The sequence below is a fragment of the Mirounga angustirostris genome, unplaced genomic scaffold (genome assembly GCF_029215605.1).
Source record: "Mirounga angustirostris isolate CCGP_5_RB_7025 unplaced genomic scaffold, mMirAng1.0.hap1 SCAF_5, whole genome shotgun sequence".
Lineage (NCBI taxonomy): Eukaryota > Metazoa > Chordata > Mammalia > Carnivora > Phocidae > Mirounga > Mirounga angustirostris.
In genome coordinates, this window is record NW_026991713.1 from 77,600,751 (window position 1) to 77,621,691 (window position 20,941).

The window sequence follows — 20,941 nt, forward strand, 5'->3', positions numbered from 1 at the left end:
GCGCATCTGGACAAGGTATGTCTATAGGTATATAGACTGTAAGACTATAGCTATATGGTCTATAGGACTTCTCTATGGTGACTAGACAGGGACAGCAAATAGTGATTTTGATTTTGTTTGTTTAGTTGGTTTGTTTTCTTTTGCTTTGCTTAGTTTTTGGAGTCTTATACATAGATTTAAGGAATCAGGTTTATTGGGGCGCCTGGGTGGCTCAGTTGGTTGGGCGACTGCCTTCGGCTCAGGTCATGATCCTGGAGTCCCGGGATTGAGTCCTGCATTGGGCTCCCTGCTCAGCAGGGAGTCTGCTTCTCCCTCTGACCCTCCTCCCTCTCATGCTCTCTGTCTCTCATTCTCTCTTGCAAATAAATAAAATCTTAAAAAAAAGAAGAAATCAGGTTTATTATACATTGAGTAACTTCACTTATTTAAGGAATATTCATTCACTTCCTTATTGATGGTGAGTCTGAAAATGGTCTTAGGCAGTTATATGAAATATATCTTTTCATGCAGTCTCTAAATGCCTTTCAAACATTTCATACACTAATCAATAAAAAAGGCATATTTCATTTGTATGTTTTACTCAAGATAAAACAGATAATTTGACATGTTGTTGGGAAGAAATTAACTGGAATGTAAGCAACACAAAAACTAAAAGTATATGAAAAGGAAAAGATGTGAATGAAAATGCTGACCTTGACTGAGAACATAAACAAAATAGTAGTTTTCAAAAGTAAAAATGGTGTCATCTCTTAAATAATTCCATTACACCATATAATGTTTTCAAAATAGCCACAGAATCCATCTTTCTGAAAACTAGGCTATTTTATAAACAGAATCTTATCTTCTGACCTAGGAATTATGACAGAATTTCTTTGTATATTTAATTCTTGTCTTGAACACTAAAGAGCTCTCTTTTTGGTTGGAATTCAAATCTATAAGTCACCTCTAAGAGAAAAAAAATCATGAAATTTAGTATTTGTAAAAAAACTCCATAAAAAACATGTCCTTTGTGAGTTTAGTTTAAAATTAGGCAGGAGTGGCAATATCTAATGAATAATAATTTCTTTTCTTTTTAAAAAGTACTATTACCACTGCTTGAAATATTTACATATAATATTTTATATTTTCCAAATGTTTCAGGTATCCTTATTTTTTTTTTAACTTAGTAAATAGTTAATGGACACTCTGTGCCAGACAAAGTCCTAGGCATTGGGGTTACAAAACAATCAAAATACAACCCCCTCTTTATCCCCTACTATTTGATAAAAGAGACATTCAAGCTTATAGTTATCACAATTTGTTATACTACGGGGTAATACATACTAAAATACAGACTGAGTAATGGTGCTTAGATTACATTGGTGGGGAAACATCAAGTCTTAGGGACAGAATGTCAAAAAGGCTGATCAGAGAATTGAAATCAAAAGGAAGGGAAAAATGTAAAGGATGATAGGAGGAGGGTTAGGAAAGCTGTCCTAGGTATGAGAAATAGCCTTGCAGAGCCCCAGGGGTGAAAGGGAGCACCAAACAAAGCAGTTCTTGGCAAAATGTGGATGGTGAGTAGTGGAAGATGTGTTCTTGAAGATAAGCTAAAGACACAGCCTGAAGCTTCCCATAAGCCTTATGAAGGATTCAGGGTTTCATTTGGGGTTTGAGCAGGGAAATAACGTGATCAGATTTGGCTTTTAGAAAGACTGTTCTGCTCAAAGAAAAATTTAGAGGCAGAATGGAAGGTGAACCAGACCCGAGGCAAGAAGAGCAGTGAGAGAATTGTTGCAGAAGTGTGGGTGAGAAATGATGATGACCTAAATGAGTCGAATACTGGTAGGGATGGAGTGGAGTGGTCCGATTTGAAGATAATAAGAGAGCTGACTGGAACTTGGTGATTGATTTGATGTAATGAGTGGGTTATTCAAAGAAATCAAGGTTGACGAGAAAGCTTCTGGCTTTAGCATCCGAGTAAATGGGACAGAAGAAATAACAAGCACAACTTGGATGCCTAAGAAGTGTCCGAGTATGACCGTGCAGTCAGCATTCGGTCATGCTGGTCTATGGATGAGAGAGTGAGCTGTACTAGAGAAATAATGTAACTAAAGTTGCAGGAGCAGGGTGTCACTCATGGAGAGCAAGTAGATGAGAAGAGAGCAATTCTGTGAGGTAAATTGGTGTTACCTTTGTGACAAAAGTCATTTCACAGGAGAGAACAATGTTAGAGAGAAATCTTGGCCTAAGATGACTAAGCAGAGGCTCCAGTTCCAGAATTGGTATGTCTTGCAGTTCTGACCCACCAATTCATTCTTTCTGACTTTCACAACTGCATGTCAACAAGACCGAGAGAGTCTTGTCCAGGCAGCTTCAGAATAAAACCCTCCCAATATATGTGAGAAAAACTTTCAAAACGGTGTTGTGACAAGCATGGAGTAGCATTATTTAATTGAGAGATAAGAGAAATGTTTAAAATTTATAAGATCATTTCTGCATCAGGTGCCAATGAAACAATAAGATTGAGAACACAGTGATAGGCTCCAGCATGAGGGATAAGACAATGTGCTAGATGGTAGACAAAGTATATTTGAGGTGTTTGTCCTTCATTCAAGCAGAAATTCCAGTAGAGATTTAGAAATCTGAGCTGGATCTATGTATGGAGATCAGTGCTGGACACATGGTTTGAAAAGCTATCAGTATTCAAAGTGTAGTAAAGAGCTTGGAAAAGGGTGGATTTACCATAGACACTGAGCAGAAAGACATTGCTCAGTCCGCATCACTCCGCAGGAAAGACGTTTTTCCTCCCTTTTAAAAATTGAGTAAAGACAAGGAAAAGCTAAGTAGCTGGCTCAATAAGTAACAAATGGTGAAAGAAGAGCTTGAAGTCTAGGTTCCTGACAACAAATTTTGCTATTTCCACTAACAATAGTAAATAATAACAACAATAATCATTTTAACAATGCAGTTTGGTAGCCTCTGGGTGATGTAGGCACCTAAAATGCAGAAAGAATTCTAATAGAAATGCTAAATTAGGCAGTCAGGATTTAAATGATCACTAGGACTTTCACTCAACTGTTATTTTCTAAAACCATACCAAAAACCAAAAACAAAAAGCTTAATTTCTAGAAACCTTTAGGCAGAATTGCTTGTTGAATCCACTTCAACAATAATAAAAAAAAAATTGTCTTTTTGGAAAAAAGAAAGCCGAGAGCCACCCAAGTAGAGGCTCATTATCAAGAGAATGATCACAAAATCATGTCTTTCATTTTGAAAAGAGGAGTTCCATCAAGACAAACATTACAGAAATTCAGCCAGCGGCATTCCAGCATTTTATTTTGTTTTTAACCAGTTGAAATTTTATTATAACAAACAAGACAGTTAGTACCATTCAATCAATATCATGGAATGTTCCAAAATTTGAATTTAAAACAAAAAGCAGAGACTAAAAACATTAAAAAGAAAGAACCAAAATATTCACTGTTTGGAGACAATTTAAATGAAACAGGTAGGAAAAATCTTCTAACATGTTAGCTGTTATAATTCTTATTGGTTATTTCTAATATATAAGAAGATGATTTATTTTTGTAAGTCAATCTTGGTTCCAATTATCTTTTAAAACTCTGTTACTAGTTTTATTCGTATTTTAGTTGATTCTCTTGGATTTTCTATGTAGGTGGGTAAGACAATTTTAAGAGTTCACCAAAATCATTTTATTTACCTCTTGGGCTTACATGAGGATTCTTTCCTTGCATCTCTTCCAGAAACGTGGGGCAAATGACTGAGTTGTGAATGCAACAATAGTTATGCACACCACTTCATTCTGGCCAAAAAATCTCCCAAATTATCTTCCACACTCTCTTCTCTATTTGCCTACTAGATGGTAAGACACAGCGCAATCTGGAAGTCCTCATTGATAATGGCAGAGTTCTAGGTTCCCAAAATGGCTGAGTCAAGCAGAACACCAACCAACTTGGTCCACATTGTACTACGGTGTAAGTAAGATTGGGAGAGTGTTACTCAGCATCAGGGAAATACAAACCAAAAGCACAATGAGATACCACCTCACACCAGTCAGAATGGCTAAAAATTAACAAGTCAGGAAACAGCAAATGTTGGCGAGGAGGCAGAGAAAAGGGAATCCTCTTACGCTGCTGGTGGGAATGCAGGCTGGCAGAGCCACTCTGGAAAACAGTATGGTGGTTCCTCAAAAAGTTGAAAATAGAGCTACCCTATGACTCAGCAATTGCACTACTAGGTATTTACCCAAAGGATACAAACTTTGTGATCTGAAGGGGCATCTGTACCCCAGTGTTTATGGCAGCAATGCCCACAATAGCCAAACTATGGAAAGAGCCCAGATGTCCATTGACAGATGAATGGATAAAGAAGTGGTATATATATATATACAATGGAATATTACTCAGCTATCAAAAAAAAAGAAATCTTGCCATTTACAATGATGTGGATGGAACTAGAGGGTATTATGCTAAGTGAAAAAGTCAATCAGAGAAAGACAATTATCATATGACTCCACCCATACGTGAAATTTAAGAAACAAAATAGAGGAGCATAGAAGAAGGGAGGGAAAAATAAAACAAGACATAATCAGAAAGGCAGACAAACCATAAGAGACTCTTAACCATAGGAAACAAACTGAGGGTTGCTGGAAGGAGGGGGTGGGGAGATGGGGTAACAGGGTAATGGATATTAAGGAGGGCACGTGATGTAATGAGCCCTAGGTGTTATATAGAACTGATGAATCACTGAACTCTACCTCTGAAACTAGTAATACACTACATGTTGATTAGTTGAATTTAAATTAAAAAAAAGAAACTGCTTCTGTCTTCATGATAGAAGTTAGTTGAAAAAAAAAAAGATTTGGGGATTGTTACAGCATCTAGTGTAACTTACCTTGACAAATACATAAATTAACATAAAATGTAGAAGATATTTATTGAGGGAAAATTAAAAGTTTACTAAAAGATGGGGCACCTGGGTGGCTCAGTCCATTAAGCAGCTGCCTTCAGCTCGGGTCATGATCCCAGGGTCCTGGGATCGAGCCCCGCGTCGGACTCCCTGCTCGGCAGAGAGCCTGCTTCTCCCTCTCCTTCTGCCTGCCGGTCTTGCTCTCTCTCTACCTCTCGGTCAAATAAATAAATAAAATCTTTTAAAAAAAAGTTCACTGAAAGAACTATAGCATGTTATCGATACAATGAATCAGTATTTTAAGGAATATAAAATCAATAGAAGATTAATCTATAAATCCATTTAATCCCAAAATACATATTGTGGAAATTTTTAAGTTAAGTCAGAAATTCATATAAAAGAATAAAATAGCTAAGATAATTCTGAAAAGTCTAAGAATAGAAAATATTTAATTTTCCAGATACAAAAACTTATTTTAAAGCTATAAAAATTAATACAGATTTATAATTTTGCAATCAGTGGAATAAATTAAAAAGCAAGGCAAAAATCGTGTATATATAAAAGTTTAATCTATGATTAAAGTAGTATTTGAAGTCAAAATGGACTAATTAATAAATGATTTACAAATTAAAAGTCAAAATAAAAAACAAAGCTACAAAAATAGATTAAGGAAATACAGAAAGATATGTTTATGACCTCAGGGTAAATGAATTATGCAAATTAAAAAGCATAAATAGTGTCCAGATTGTTTGAGGGAAAATCAAATCAAGGGAAAAAAAAGAAATCAACCCAATAAAAAATGAGCAAAAGATGTAAACTGGGAAAGTCAAAGATGAAATTAAAATGTTAAATAAGCAAAAAGAAGCTCAACTTCACATATAATCAAGAATATACAAATTCAAATGATACAGTAGAATGTTTTATCCAGGAAATTAGGAAATTTAAACAAAGTTTGATAATATCAAATGTTGGCAAGAGTTTGAATCAAATACTGGCAAGGAAGTGAAACCCCGAGAAACAGAATTACAAAATTTGTGTAGGTATTGCTAGACATTATGGGTGAGAGAGTAAACTGGTATAGCCACTCAGGAAAGCAATTTAACAATTCAGTAGTATCTATTAAAACTCAAGATAAGCACGCCCTATGATTCAGAAATTGTACTTGTTTGTTTATTTGCTGGATAAAAACTGTCAGTGTGTGCCTAAGGAGGCTGAATCAAGACATTCATTTCTTCATTGTTATATAACTGAAAAATAACAACCTAAGTGTCCATCCTATGGGAGTAAACTCAGGAAGCCAAAAGTATCTCTATATAGATGATGAATCAAAGCCTAACTCCAGTGGCAAATACAATGCTTTTATCAGGGAGGAAAACCTTCCTCTACCCTATGGTCCTTCTAGCTGTACTTAGAATCAGACTGACAGGAGACAGGTTAACAGGAGAAAAATGAAAGTAATAGGCATATGTACAGGGAATCCACATAGACATGAAATTCCAAAGACAATGAGGCAACAGGAAGCTTATATAAACTAAGGAGAGGAGTAGGGTCGGAGGATACAAATGGGAGGAAGGCCATGAGCAAGAAGGTGAAAGGACATTGTTTTGAAAAACAAAGATAGCCCTATTATGCAGATAAGTTTCTTAGGTAATGAGGAGTCTCTGTTAATATCTCTCTCCCTAGTACAGGATCTCCTTTTCAATGTAAATTGAAGCAGTTGAAGGGGTGGCAGAGAGCTTTTCCTGCATCTGCTGGGTTTTGATTAGTTTTAACTAAAAATAATCCTTATGCCAAAGTGGCCCATCTTGGGGTAGCCTGTCCTTGGCCCCTACACTTCGCATATGTTAACTCATTTATTCTTCTCAATGACCCTATTAGGAAACTATAACTATTATCCTGTGGACTAGAGAGAATAAATAACTTATATAATACAGCCAGCAACCAGCAGAGATAGGACTTAACCATTACTCGGAAAGGATACACCAATTCTCCTGAGGATTCTTTCCCACACTATACCATGCTATTATAGAACTATCCAGAAGGACACATAGTATAAGCATTAGTAAAAGCAAACAATGCTTTTCACCCTCTTTCTGAGGAAAGTCACCCAAATGAACATAAACTTACAACAAACAGGTCATCAATAAAGAGAAGACAGAAAAATGAAGGCAAAAAATAATAAAAAGGGAAATAAATATAAAGAAGAGGAGCCAAAATCATTGAAAGGTATAGGTAAGACAACAAAGGTAAAGCAGATACATAAAAAAGAATTCTTCAGGGGTACTGGGGTGGCTCAGTTGGTTAAGCGTCTGTCTTCAGCTCCGGTTGTGATCCCAGGGTCCTGGGATGGAGCTCCACGTCAGGCTCCCCGTTCAGCAAGGAGTTTGCTTCTCCCTCTACCACTCCCCTACTTGTGCTCGCTCGCTCTCTCTTTCCCTCAAATAAATAAATAAAATCTTTAAAAAAATTCCTCAATACACTTTCCTTTAAAATAATAATGTGACTATATAAATTAAAAGCTTAGTCACCAGGCAGAAACATGATGGTAAGATTCCCTCTACCCTTTCCTTCTGAAAGTAAATCAGGGTTCACTTCCTGTTAGGATCATAAAATCATAGACCATTAAAGCAGGAAAAGACCTCAGAAGTCATCTAATGCAGACCCCACCTTTGATGGTTTATATCCCAAAGTGTTACATAAGGAGCTTTCTAACTCATTTTCACTAATCTGTTCTCATGTGCTATCTAATATGTGTGAGGGGTTCAGGGAATTCTCAGAGATCATAAGCAAATAAGTTCCATGTCTCCTAGTCATTGTGTAAGGGCCAAAGTAATTGATGATACTTTTCAGATTAGGAATCTTGATGAGATCAAGTCATAATTTTAAAATGAAGCAATTACCCTGTCTTGATGTCGGAGGAAAACGGTAACTTGGAAATTATCTTCCTAGATAATGTGGACCATGGTCTGAAATGCCTAAGAAAAAATAGCCATTTCATTGCTATGAAAATGGTTGAACCTTATGTATTTGGTGGTCAGAGAAAGGAAGCAGCATCCCTGTCAGCCAAGGAGCAAACTGTTTAAATGTCTGCTAACTTAATCATACTGGTTTATAGTGGTTTTTTATCAAAACAGATTCCAGAGTTAATTTTGACATGTTTATGCCTGCTAATAGAGAAGATGTCACTTTTCTCTTAGGACTGCTCGTTTTGTTTACATATCCAGCTGCCACTTAACCACTCTCATCTTTCCTTTTCCAGATCTTGTCTCATTTCCATGTAGTTTATAGTCCAATTAATTATAACTAACAGATTGCCTGGAACCTGTTTTATGAAAATGTGATTATATGGTGTCATAGCAATATTCTCTAAATTTGACAAGAATATACTATTCAGTTGAAGGAATCTTGTATTTACATATAAAGGGACGATTACCGTAAAACCATGATTAATGTACATCATCAAATTATACTCAGTCTTTCTTGTAAACATGTCAATTAGAAGATTAAATGAGTAAGAGAGTTTTGACCCGGATTGCAGAATAGTGAGGAAAATGTGTGGTTGCACCGCGTGATGTATATTAAGGACATAGGTGTCCTTCTTTTCTAAAAAATAGAGAATAAAATTGAATTTAGAAATATGTCTAAGAGAAAAGAGGTTTCAAAAATCATAAGAGATACTATGAAAAAAAATTATGTCAAAATTAAGATGAAAGGATGGGTTTCCAAAACTGACTTAAGAAATATAAAATTCTATAAGCCAAAAAACCATTACAGAAATTAAAAGTCACATTATCCCAAGGAAATCAGACCTAAATAGCTTCAAAGGTGACTTTGAACAAACTTTCAAAAAAGGGGTAATCCCCATATCATAAATTTTTTTCAAAAAATAGAAACATTGGAAAAGCTATTAATTTATTTATAAAATTAAAATAAACTTCATGCTAAAGGCAGACATGAAGATCCCAAGAAAAGAAAGTTATGGATTAATTCACTTATCAACATAGATGTAAGGATACTAAAATATACTTAAAACCTGATTTTGACAGTGTATAAAGAATACACTTTAATCAAGTAGGGTTTATCCCAGGAATTCCTATATAATTCAACATCAGAATAGCTACTCTTATTTTATATTAGCAGAATGAAGGCAATAAGACATATGATCTCTCAACATATGCATTCATCAATAAATGGAGGGAAACACTCAGGTAAACATTCATAATAAAAACACTTGGCACCCTAAAAATAGAATGGAATTTCCTTCGACCTTCCTTCTTCCTTCACTTAAAATGATAAACTTTAGAATTACTCACCCTATATCAGGAATAAGAATGTCTGCTATTATTGCTTCTCTTTAACATTATGCTATTTTTTTAAAAGATTTATTTATTTATTTGAGAGAGAGAGAGCACAGGGGGTGGCGGGTGTAGAGGGAGAGACAAAATCTCAAACAGACGCCCCACTGAGTGTGGAGCCCAACACAGAGGTCAATCTCAGGACCCTGAGATCATGACCTCAGCCAAAATCAGGAATCAGAATCTTAACCAACTGAACCACCCAAGTGCCCCAACATTATGCTATTTTTTAAAAGCCATCATAATCTGAAAGGAAAGACAAAATTATTCTTCTTTGTTGATGATATCTACATAGAAAATACAATAGAATATCTATAAAAAGTATCAAATTTATATGAGGAATTAGACAGTTTCAAGATAAATTATCAACATAAAAATAAATAGCATAACTAAAACCAATAATAAAAATAGAAAATTAGGTAGACAAAATTTATATTAGGAACAAAAGTATAGTAGTCCCAGGAACAAATCTAATAAATATATGCAAAACCTTTTGAAGAAAAGGTTTAATAAAATTATTGAAGAATACTATCAACCCTAATAAGTAGAGATCTATGCTATGGTCCTACATGATAAAATTTAGGGAGACCAACTCTCTCCCCAAAAAAAACCACACAATAAGGAAGGAGCAAAGGATATGCACAAGCAGTTTACATAAAAGGAAATTCAAATAATCGTAAACCTATGCATGCAACTGTGGCAAACTAACTTCTTGGATTGCAAATATAATAAAATCTCAGACCATCGACTGTTCTTGACACCATCTCAAGAGCTGATAAAACACACACACACACACAAATCAGTGAGACTATAAAAGATTTGAATAAAACAACTAACCAACTTGACTTAATTCACAGATAAAGAACATTCCATTCAATAACTGAAGAAATAAATACCAAAAAAAAGACATATTTTAAAATTTATTCTGGGCCATAAAGCAAATCTCAGCAAACTTCAAAGAACTGAAATCATAAGTGTATATCCCATGACCAACATGGAATTAAATTATGGAATGGAATTAAAGATAACTAGAAAAATCTCTAAATGTTTGGAAATTAGGCCCATATGTTTAAGAGGAAATCACAAGGCAAATTAGAAAATATATAATACTAAATGATAAAAAAACCCCAACATATCAAAATTGGTGGGATGCAGAAAAAACAATGCTTGGAAGGATATATATTGATTTAAATACAGATATTAGAAAAGAAAAAAAGATTTAAAATCAATGACTTACTTCTAACTTAAGAATCTAGAAAGGGGAAACAAATTAAACTCAAAGGAAGTAGGATAAAAATAATAAAAATAAGTGGTGATGGGCACCTAGGTGGTTCAGTGGGTTAAGCGTCTGCCCTCAGCTCAGGTAATGATCCCAGGGTTCTGAGATTGAGCCTCGCATTGCACTCCCTGCTCAGCGGGGAGTCTGCTTCTCCCTCTGCCTCTGCATGCAGCTCTCCTTGCTTGTGCTCTCTTTCTCCCTCTCTGTCAAATGAATAAATAGAATCTTTAAAAAAAAAAATAAGTGGTGAAATCAATAAAATAGAAAAATTAACAAAGCTTTGGCTTTGATTCTTTGGACACATTAAAAACACTGATCAACACTTAACAAGAGGAAGAGAACACAAATGACTAATATGAGGGGCGCCTGGGTGGCTCAGTTGGTTAAGCGACTGCCTTCGGCTCGGGTCATGATCCTGGAGTCCCGGGATTGAGTCCCGCATCGGACTCCCTGCTTAGCAGGGACCCTGCTTCTCCCTCTGATCCTCCCCCCTCTCGTGCTGTCTCTCATTCTCTCTCTCTCAAATAAATAAAGAAAATCTTTAAAAAACAAAACAAAACAAAAACAAATGACTAATAGGAAAAAACAAAGGGCATCCACACAGATCCCATACACATCAAAAAGAAAATAAGAGCATATTATAACCAACTTTATGCCAATAAACTTGAAAAATACAGTGCACAAATTCTTGAAAAACACAATTTACCTAAAAATGACCAAGAAGAAATGGAGCATCTGTACATGCCTACATCCTTAAAAAAAAATCAAATCCGTTGTAAAAAAATTTTCTTGTAAAATCTCCAGATGTAATGCTCACTTCAGCAGCACATATACTAAAATTAGAAAGATACAGAGAAGATTAGCATGGCGCATGAACAAGGATGACACACAAAATTCCAGGTGTAGATGATTTCACTGGTATATTCTTCCTATGAATGAAAGAAGAAATGCCAATCTTACATAAATTCTCCCATAGAAGAGAAAAAACTGGCAACTCACCAACTTCCAACTCGTTTTATGACCCAGCAAAACTCTGATACTAAAACCTGAAAATAACTAAGAAAGGAAAATATGGGCCAACATTTTTTATGAATACAAATATGAATATATTAAATAAAACCTTAGCCAACAGAATCTAGTTTTATATAAAAAGCATAATACACCAAAACGAAGTGAAATTTACCTGAAAATCAACCAACATAATTCACCTACTAAATGAACAAGGGAGATAAACCATGTGATTACTTCAGTAAATACAGAAAACATATTTGATCATATCCAACACACATTTATTATTTAAAAGAAAAATACTTAACATGCTAGAAGTAGCCAAGAATTTTGTTAATCTGATAAAAGGTTATCTACAAAATGAAATCTTAATGGTCAACGTAACATGGTAAAATAGTGACTGCTACACCCCCAACCCCTGAGAATGGCAAGAAGTCAGGATTTCCACAAGCACCAGTTCTCTTCAAAATTAGAAGTCCTAACTAGTTCAAAGAAGCAATAAAAAAAATTTTTAAGAATAAAAGGTTGAAAAATAACTAGTAAACTATTATTATTCACAGATGATGTATATATACAATTATATATAGAAAGTTCAAAATAATTTACAAATGATTAGAAATTGTAAGTGAATTTAGGAAGGTTGCTAGATACAAGGTAAGTTTACTCTGTTTTCTGTTTACCCCCCAGAGGTAAGCTATAACTCTCCCCGATTAAGAGGTAGGATGTTGAGGCTGATGACACTCCAGAGACCTAGAGAATTTGAAAAAAAAGTTTATTGTTAGCACAAGGGACTCCTAGTGAGAGCAGGAAGGACACAAGCAGGTCCAGGCAGGCTTGAGAGGAGCAGAGAGAGTGCGTTAGGCCTTTATAGTGGTAAGGGGGCAGGACCAGGGACAAGTTCCTGAGGGAGGGCTGGGAATTTGCCAAGTTCATATCTTCCCACATGTCCCAAAGGAAGGAGCTCGTTTGGATTTTCTTATCAATTATGTCTAGATATGGAGCAGAAGGGACAACGGAACTGGGTCTTTTAAGAAGTCAGAAGTCAAACATCAAAACATGGAATCAGACTCTTACATGACCCAAATCAATTATATTTCTGTATACAAGTAAAAACAGAAAAAAACCCCAAAACACTTGGAAAATGAAATTTCAAAGGACTGGAGCATTTACAGGAGCATCAGAATGCATAAAATACCTACAATAAATCTAATGAAAAAAAATTTACAGGAGCATCAGAATGCATAAAATACCTACAATAAATCTAATGAAAAAAAATGGAAAGATCTTTAAGCTGTGCAAACTACTAAATATTACTGAGGAAAATGGAAGGATTTAATAAATAGAGGAATATGCTATGTTAATGGACTGGAAAAGTCAATGTTGTTAAGATGTGGATTGTCCCCCATATTGATCTATGGGTTTAATGCAATTGCAGTAAAAAGTTCCAGGAGGCCCTTTGTGGTCTTGACCAAACTGCAGAGAGTATGCAGTCTGAGCCAGAGGACTAAACTGGGTGATTAGAATGGCAGGTATCATCAAGCTGAAATTACCTCGCTGAATTCATCCTATGCTATGAAAAAGAATTTCCAGAAGGAACAAATATTCTTATTTGTAGGTCAGAGCACACTTTCTCCTATAGACACTGCTGAAGATGCTACACCCATGTTTGCCTTTTGATTCTTTTCTTTCATGATGACCAATCTCCCATCTGATTGACATCTCTTTCTCTTTTTTTAATTTTACTATGTTATGTTAATCACCATACAGTACATCGTTAGTTTTTGATGTAGTGTTCCATGATTCATTGTTTGCCCATAACACCCAGTGCTCCATTCACTACATGCCCTCTTTAATACCCATCATGAGGCTAACCCATCCCCCCATCCCCTCCCCTCTAGAAACCTCAGGTTGTTTCTCAGAGTCCATAGTCTCTCATGGTTCGTCTCCCGCTCCGATTTCCCCCTCTTCATTTTCCCCTTCCTGCTATCTTCTTCTTCGTCTTTTTTTTTTTAACATATAATGTATTATTTGTTTCAGAGGTACAGATCTGTGATTCAACAGTCTTGCACAATTCACAGCGCTCACCATAGCACATACCCTCCCCAGTGTCTGTCACCCAGCCACCCCATCCCTCCCACCCCCCACCACTCCAGCAACCCTCGGTTTGTTTCCTGAGATTAAGAATTCCTCATATCAGTGAGGTCGTATGATACATGTCTTTCTCTGATTGACTTATTTCAGTCAGCATAATACCCTCCAGTTCCATCCACGTCTTTGCAAATAGAAAAATGAAGGGGGGGAAATCGGAGGGGGAGACAAACTATGAGAGACAATGGACTCTGAGAAACAAACTGAGGGTTCTAGAGGGGAGGGGGCTGTGGGGATGGGTTAACCTGGTGATGGGTATTAAAGAGGGCACACACTGAATGGAGCACTGGGTATTATATGCAAACAATGAATGGTGGAACACTCCATCAAAAACTATTGATGTAATGTATGGTGATTAACATAACATAATAAAATAAAATTTTAAAAAATAAATTCATAATTCAGTGCTCAGCTAGCATTCCCCAAGCACAAGCTCCGTGCAGGACAATGCATTTGAAGACCTTCCAGCCTCAGACGTATATTGGGCTACAATCTGGTCCCTCTACCAAATCCTTTTACCATGGTGCAAGCCTGAGTTACCCACCTAACTCCCACTACTGATGCACCCCCACCCTGCTCCACCCCCTCTTCCCATTTTCTTGAACAAAAACCACGGTTAAGGAAGCGCTCTGCAGAGTGTGGTCCAGGGAGCCATGGTAGTTAGTTTCACCTGGGAGCCTGTAGGAAATGCACATTTTCAGGCCCAACCACCGACCTTCTGAATGAGGAACTCAAGGGTAGAACCTAGGAATCTGCATTCAACAAGCATTCCACATGATCCTCACGCACAATAAGGTTTTGACTAGCACTGTTTTAAAGTGCTTTGGTATCTCTTTTTATAGTAAGAACAGGTGTGTTAATATTTTCAGTTTACAGCTCTGATTCAGCCAAGGAGCCATTCCATTGAAGAGCCTATTTCTACTCTTCATAACTCCCTAATTATACTCTTAGGAGTTGGAAGATTTGAAAAGTGCACCATTTTTTGAGAGAAAAATCCTACCTTTAGACAAACACTTGCACACATGGAAATCCAAGGGACCATGCAAGAGACATTTCACTTTTCCCTCGAGTCACCTGTTGGTCTAAACCGAGCGGGTAAAAGCTATAGAGGCCATTGCGCTTGATTGGCCTGCCATCATTTGCTGCAATCCTCTCAAGTCTTCTTCTTTTTTTTTTAATCCTCATTCCATCTGCTACATCCTGCCTCCTTACTGTCATCCAATGTACATTCAAAAGAATAAATATACTGCATAACACACTCTGCCCCAAAGAAACTCAGGAGCCCTTGATAAATCATAAAGTTGGCATTTCTAATTCTCCCCATATTCTATTAGAACATGGGATTTTGGACAGCAATACACATTTTTAAAGAGGTTGGCCCAGTGGTGGGTATTAAGGAGGGCATGTACTAGGTGGAGCACTGGGTGTTATACGAAAACAATGAATCATGGAACTCTACATCAAAAACTGATGATGCATTGTATGGTGACCAACCTAACATAATAAAATAAAATTAGATTAAAAAAATAAATAAAGAGATAGGGAAGGAATATAAGCACAGTTATAAAGATGCTCAGCATTTGACAGTATAATATAAACAGGCCATTTAAAAAACTGCAGGTTGTTAGGGATACTGAGGGGTGTGTGTGAGGAAAGGAGCATCAGTGGTCCCCTTACACTTAACCATGAAGGCTAACAGAAGGTATGCAACAATCTTGGAAAATATCGCCTTGTCCATGCACTGTGAGCACGAAATTTCTTGAACAGTGCATCCCTCCTCCCTCCTTTTTTCCCCCCTAATGCAATTTAGTATATGGAAAAGTCCCAAAGTCCAGGTACAAAAAAATGTCACTAAGCATCCACACGAAGTTAAAAACCGACTACATTTTCCTGCTTAGGTTACACCAATGCTCTAGTTTAAAAAGCTGGAGGAAATTTTTCTCGGACCTAAAGGTTTGCCAAAATTTCCTCATTTACCTACTAATCCCAGGTATAGAAGCCATACAAGTAACCTCTGCATTTGAGACATATCCTCAAGTAGTAACCCCCTTCCCGTGTCCAACACCCCCCCCCCCCCCCGCCGTCTTACTTTGCTCTCCACCAGAAAGCTGTTTGGCAAATTACAAAGAATAATGTGGTCTTTTCTGACAGTTTGGCTTGGGAGCCCCAAATGTAAACTCACATCACTGCTACCAATGAATGATTTTATTCATTGTAAGGCACTTATTTTCTTTTATTCAAATACGCTTTTTAAGACATGCAATACACCGAGAGGAAGTGGAAGAGGATTATTGCAGAAGGGAGACTTACCTGATGATCTCTACATTAAAAATATTAAAAATCACTCTACAATTCCCATCTAGAACTGCATTCCTTTTTTGCATATTCAACCCCTAAAACATCAAGGTGTATGTGGGCGTGGGTATGTTTATGGTTGTGTGGGCCTGGTTTGTTTAGGGAGACGTCCCACTTCACCACTGCCACCCACTCTGTCTCCAAACCGAAGGTATTCTGAGGTGCCCCTGCGTTACCTGGAAGTGAATTCACCATACTTCAGTACCAGCACGTCTCTCTTCAAAATGTGGCTCAGGAGTCAGTAAAGGAAACCACACAGTGTTAAGACTAAACATTCTTGAGTAAGCCTCAGTTATGGCAAGTTCAACAGCCTGACCGTTGAGAAAGCAGTTACCGAAATTTTCCAAATAAATAAAGCAAACAAGTTACTTCAGGAAGAAGTTCACATCTATATGATTTATAATACTGGGAGTTGGCCCATTGAGGCAGGAGGAACCCAGTGAACCAGCAGTAAACCAGAGGCCACCCAGGCACTCGGAGCTGCCTCCAAGGTTTCAGTTCATGTTCAATCACCTACTGAATCCTCGCTAGGAGTTACTCTGTTTGGGAAGGTGATGGCATCTTACAACCTCCTGCAAGACCTACTGGCTTGAACTTTATCATTCAGTCTCTAAATGGGTTAATATTAAGGGGGGGGGGGGATAGGAATCCTATTTAGAGGCCCCTGGCAGCAAGCAAATAGAGAAAAAAAAATACTCCTCCAAAATCAATGTTTGCTTTGCTGAGGGCCTCCTTAGGTGTACATTGGAAACAATTCTGTCTGTCTCCCTCAGTTAAGTCACCCTGCAGCCTCGTCTGCCAGCCAGGAGTACTTAGCAGTCCAGAGTCAACAGGTCGTTGCTGTTGAGCAGTACCAGAACACGGGGGCAAAAAAAAAGAATGGAAAATGTTCTCTGCGACACAGCGGGCTTGATGGTTGATGATGATAAAAGATGAGAAGCACCCTGCAGACTTCTGCCTCTCTTGACCCCCATCCAAACTGGGCACCATTTCCAAGGATCATTCTAGCCACTAGGGCAAAAGTGACTGCTCTGTAGCTGGCCCCCATATGACATTCTCAGGCACCTCCAAATTGAACCCCCCCCACACACACACTGCCACCCTACAGACTCTATACATTATGTAGGAAGATATTATGTGTTGATGGAGATATGGAAACAGATTTAGCACCCATATATCTTACTGCCTTGTTACATTTTAAATGTGTGTAGAATTAGGAAATAAAGCCCATAAAGGGCATAAATTGTGTTTGAGTAATATTACCCTGTATATGTCCTTGGGCCAAAGCATAAACTCCTGCAAATGAACTGGGAATGAATTAAAAATTGACCTTGTCTATAACAAGACACAGAGTTTCTAAGCTCCTAGGTAGGGAAGTTCTGTCTTTGGTTCACCATTAGATAATTAATACATTGATGGCAGTTTTTGCAAAAATTATATATAACCAAACTATAAGTTCTATCTCATAGAGAATTAGAGGTGTCAGTGTAGAGAGAAATTAGTAGAAGAACCATTTACATTTAAAATACTAGTCCAAATATTCATCTAGGTGAAAACAACACACCAGATACATGTGATTATCTTTGAGAATGTCAGATATTCACATTAATACTTGCATATATATTTATGTATATACACACGTAAGACACTGGTTATATGTCATTCTTTTTATGACACATGACATTTTTAATGACATCCAACAGGCAGGGAGAAAGAGCATAAACTATAAAGATGGGAGAAATTGTTTTTTTAGAACAAGACAATTAACAATCATGAAGAAAGGACTAAAAACAAACAATTAAATCAGGAAACGGAAGCCACTCATGAGAAGAAAACCTCAGTGTCAAAAAGATTTTAGAGAAGCTGAATATTCTTCAATGGCATAATACACAGGACCCAGGACAACCGTGTTGAAGTTAAAATAAGAATGTGGAGAAATTAAAGCAAAACATGTCTCTCATCAGAGTATAAATAATAAGAAAGCATCTATAGACTTAAAAAAGTGGAAAGCAAAAATTGTGACAATGTCAGACTATTTCATAAATTTAATGAACCAGGTAGAGAAAAATACGGGAAAAAGAAATGCCTACACTTCCCTTGGAAGTTCTTAAGACTATGACAAAGCAAGATGGGAGTGTGTTGTTTTCTCCTACAACTGTAATTACTTTAAAAAGGTTAATAAAATGACTGTTAAGCTCGGGAACCCCAAAGGACAGAAGGGTAGGCAACAACTTTGCAAAGATAAGATAATGTAAGTTAATTAGGAGTCTAACTACAGAATCTCCAACGAGATGCACCGCAGCAATGCACGCTCTGCAGCTTTTCATGAAGTTATCACAGCTGAAGCAAGTGTCTGGAGAGCAAATACAATAGGAGGTTTCCTTAGATACTGTGGAGCAGAGCCCCTAGATGTGGTCCCAGATACACGTGGAGCGTGAGCAAGATCTAAACCTTTGTTTACTTAAGCCCCTGAGATTTGGGGATTGTTTGCAACTGCAGCAGAACCTGGTCTGTCCTTACTGATGAAACGAGGGCAAAGAATACATTTCCTTCCTCTGAAGCATTCTCGCTGTAATTATTGTGCAGCCAAGAGCAAACTTCATCATATACGTGTAATACAGCCAAAGGTTCTGAACGCTGGTTGTAGTGTCGAGTGAAAAACTGGTTTCATTTCCTTAGAGATTACAGTGTTTTGAAGAGGCAATTGGGGAAATTATCACTATGTAGACACCAGTGATTGATTGCGGGCATCATATTAAAACTTAAGATTCTGCAATTATAGAGAAAGACAGGGGTGAAGGTCATATAACAAGGGATACAGTCCAAGTACCATTCAAGAGTGTGTGTTCAGGATGAATAGCATCTGTAGAGGGGGGCTCAAAACAAAAAGAGAGAATGAACCAGAAGTTACAGTAGCAATGGTGAAGACCAAGGCAGATCATCATTTTCGAATACAGAGCCTATTTCATTCTGTTTGAAATCTGGAGAGCACCTGCCTATGAGCTTGCCTACTACTGTGTGGAAGGATTAGGTCTCCAGTTCCAGCATCCAACCAACAAACACTGGCAGTAAGTTGTGGTGGGGAAGGATCAGAGATAACCAAGGATGAGCCTGGAAGACACTGTATCCAAGAGATTCCAGAAGGAATAGCAAAAGCAGATTTTTCTTAACCAAAAGTAAAGAAGCTCAACAAGTAGTCAAAGATGATGTTACTGGTTTCTTGTTTAACAGGTAAATGAGCCAGCTCTGGAGCCCCCTCAAATCTTTTGTGGTTAGCTTGGATTGGAAAGTTAAAATGGAGTATTTGCTGTTTGTTTATTCCCTAACCCATTTCCACAAATAATTTAAGTGCGTCAGAAAGTGATATCTATCAATCTACACTGGTACTCACACTGATGAAGGTGGACTTTTGTGTTCTCCTTTTATATGTCTCAGCATTATTTGAAATTTGTACAAAGGGCATGTATTACAGAGAACAAGGTTTGACATCTAATGGTTAGACAATCAGGCACTGAAGAGAGATAATGGGAAATGCAGCCAAGTAACACATAAAAGAGTATACTGTATGTGACAGATTACAGTTGGGCTCACCTGAGTGTCTGGAGGGAGTAGAGAGGGTCTCATCTGAGCTGTAGTCCAACTTGTTGCTTAGAACCATTTCTGACCGTGCATCAGTCTTAAATAGTCACAAGGGTACAGAAGGAGAGACTGCTCGGCACCTCAAGTCCCAAGATAGTCTTGCAGTTGGTTAAGGGTGACTTTGAACAGGTTTGGGAGCAAGTAAAAAGAGAAATAGAAGAAATTTAGAAAGAGAAATACCAGAAATTTAGATCGGGAGACCACTTAAGGCATTCCAAGTGAAACAAAAGATGTCACCAAAAAACCAGAGGGGCAATGGAAATGATTCAGACAAAGGATTTCATGTATCAAATTTTTCTGGACTATGTAGTGTTCATAAAAGAATATTGATTGGTTTGCAGAGGCCTGAGGTGGAAAGAGCTTTGATATGGGTTTAAGGCATAAGGTATTAGGCAGTGACCCCCAATGGGGTGTTCCTAGCTAGGTGACCCCATCTCAAAGAGAAATGGACGTTAAGGTCAGTTGTCAGGGGAAATCCCACCTTTGAAAGAATCTGTGGTATCTTCTCCCCACCCCCACAAGATAGAAAATGACATTTTCTTCTTTTCAGTTCTTTTTCAGTGACCTCCATAGTATACTTGAGAGAGTGGAGGGATGTCAGGGTCATAACTCAACTTGAGAACTGTGTGAAGCAAGGTGAAAGTTTTCTCAACACTGGAAAATCTAAGAATTTGTCTCACACACAGAACTTCGAGTGCCTGACTCTATGAAGAAATTGACGTTTTTACCTAAAATAACTGTTCAAACTGTACATTTGCTACGTTTTATAAACATCAGAAGGGCACCACTGACACCCAAGTGAAAAATCCCCACCTTGGCCAAAATGGTTTCACATAAAAACAACTTACCTACCAAGTAAAACTTTCTGCACTCCTTGTGCCCAGGGGAATTGGGGGCAGGCGAGCTAGTGCCTTCTTTGCAAAAAAGCAAAGATTTTAACTCCAAGTGGGAAAGATGCTTTTAGGCTGAAATGCTGCTGGCTTTACCATCTCTCTTTTTCTCTTGGGAGCGAAGTGGGTACCTCCCAAATTCACCCAGCAGCAGCCCCACACCGTGATTTGTCTGTTGTCCACCTTTTAACTCGCTCTGTATAAACATTTCCCCCTCGCCCTCAGACAGCCGCCCACCTCCGCCTGCCTCCCTGCTCGCTGGCCTCCCCTCCCCAGGCTTCAGTTGGAGGAGCGCCTCGCAAACAACTCAGTGCTTTGGGGCTCAATGTTCTTCACGCCTGCCAGTTCTTTCAGGA

The 20,941-nt window shown here is 37.6% G+C and overlaps 1 non-coding gene across 1 annotated transcript; it reads left to right on the plus strand.

The window, feature by feature from the left end:
• The first annotated feature begins 11,354 nt into the window (after positions 1–11,354).
• On the plus strand, positions 11,355–11,462 carry LOC123845093 (U6 spliceosomal RNA). Its single transcript, XR_006790938.1, has one exon. It is a non-coding gene; the product is annotated as a U6 spliceosomal RNA (small nuclear RNA).
• Positions 11,463–20,941: the final 9,479 nt, after the last annotated feature.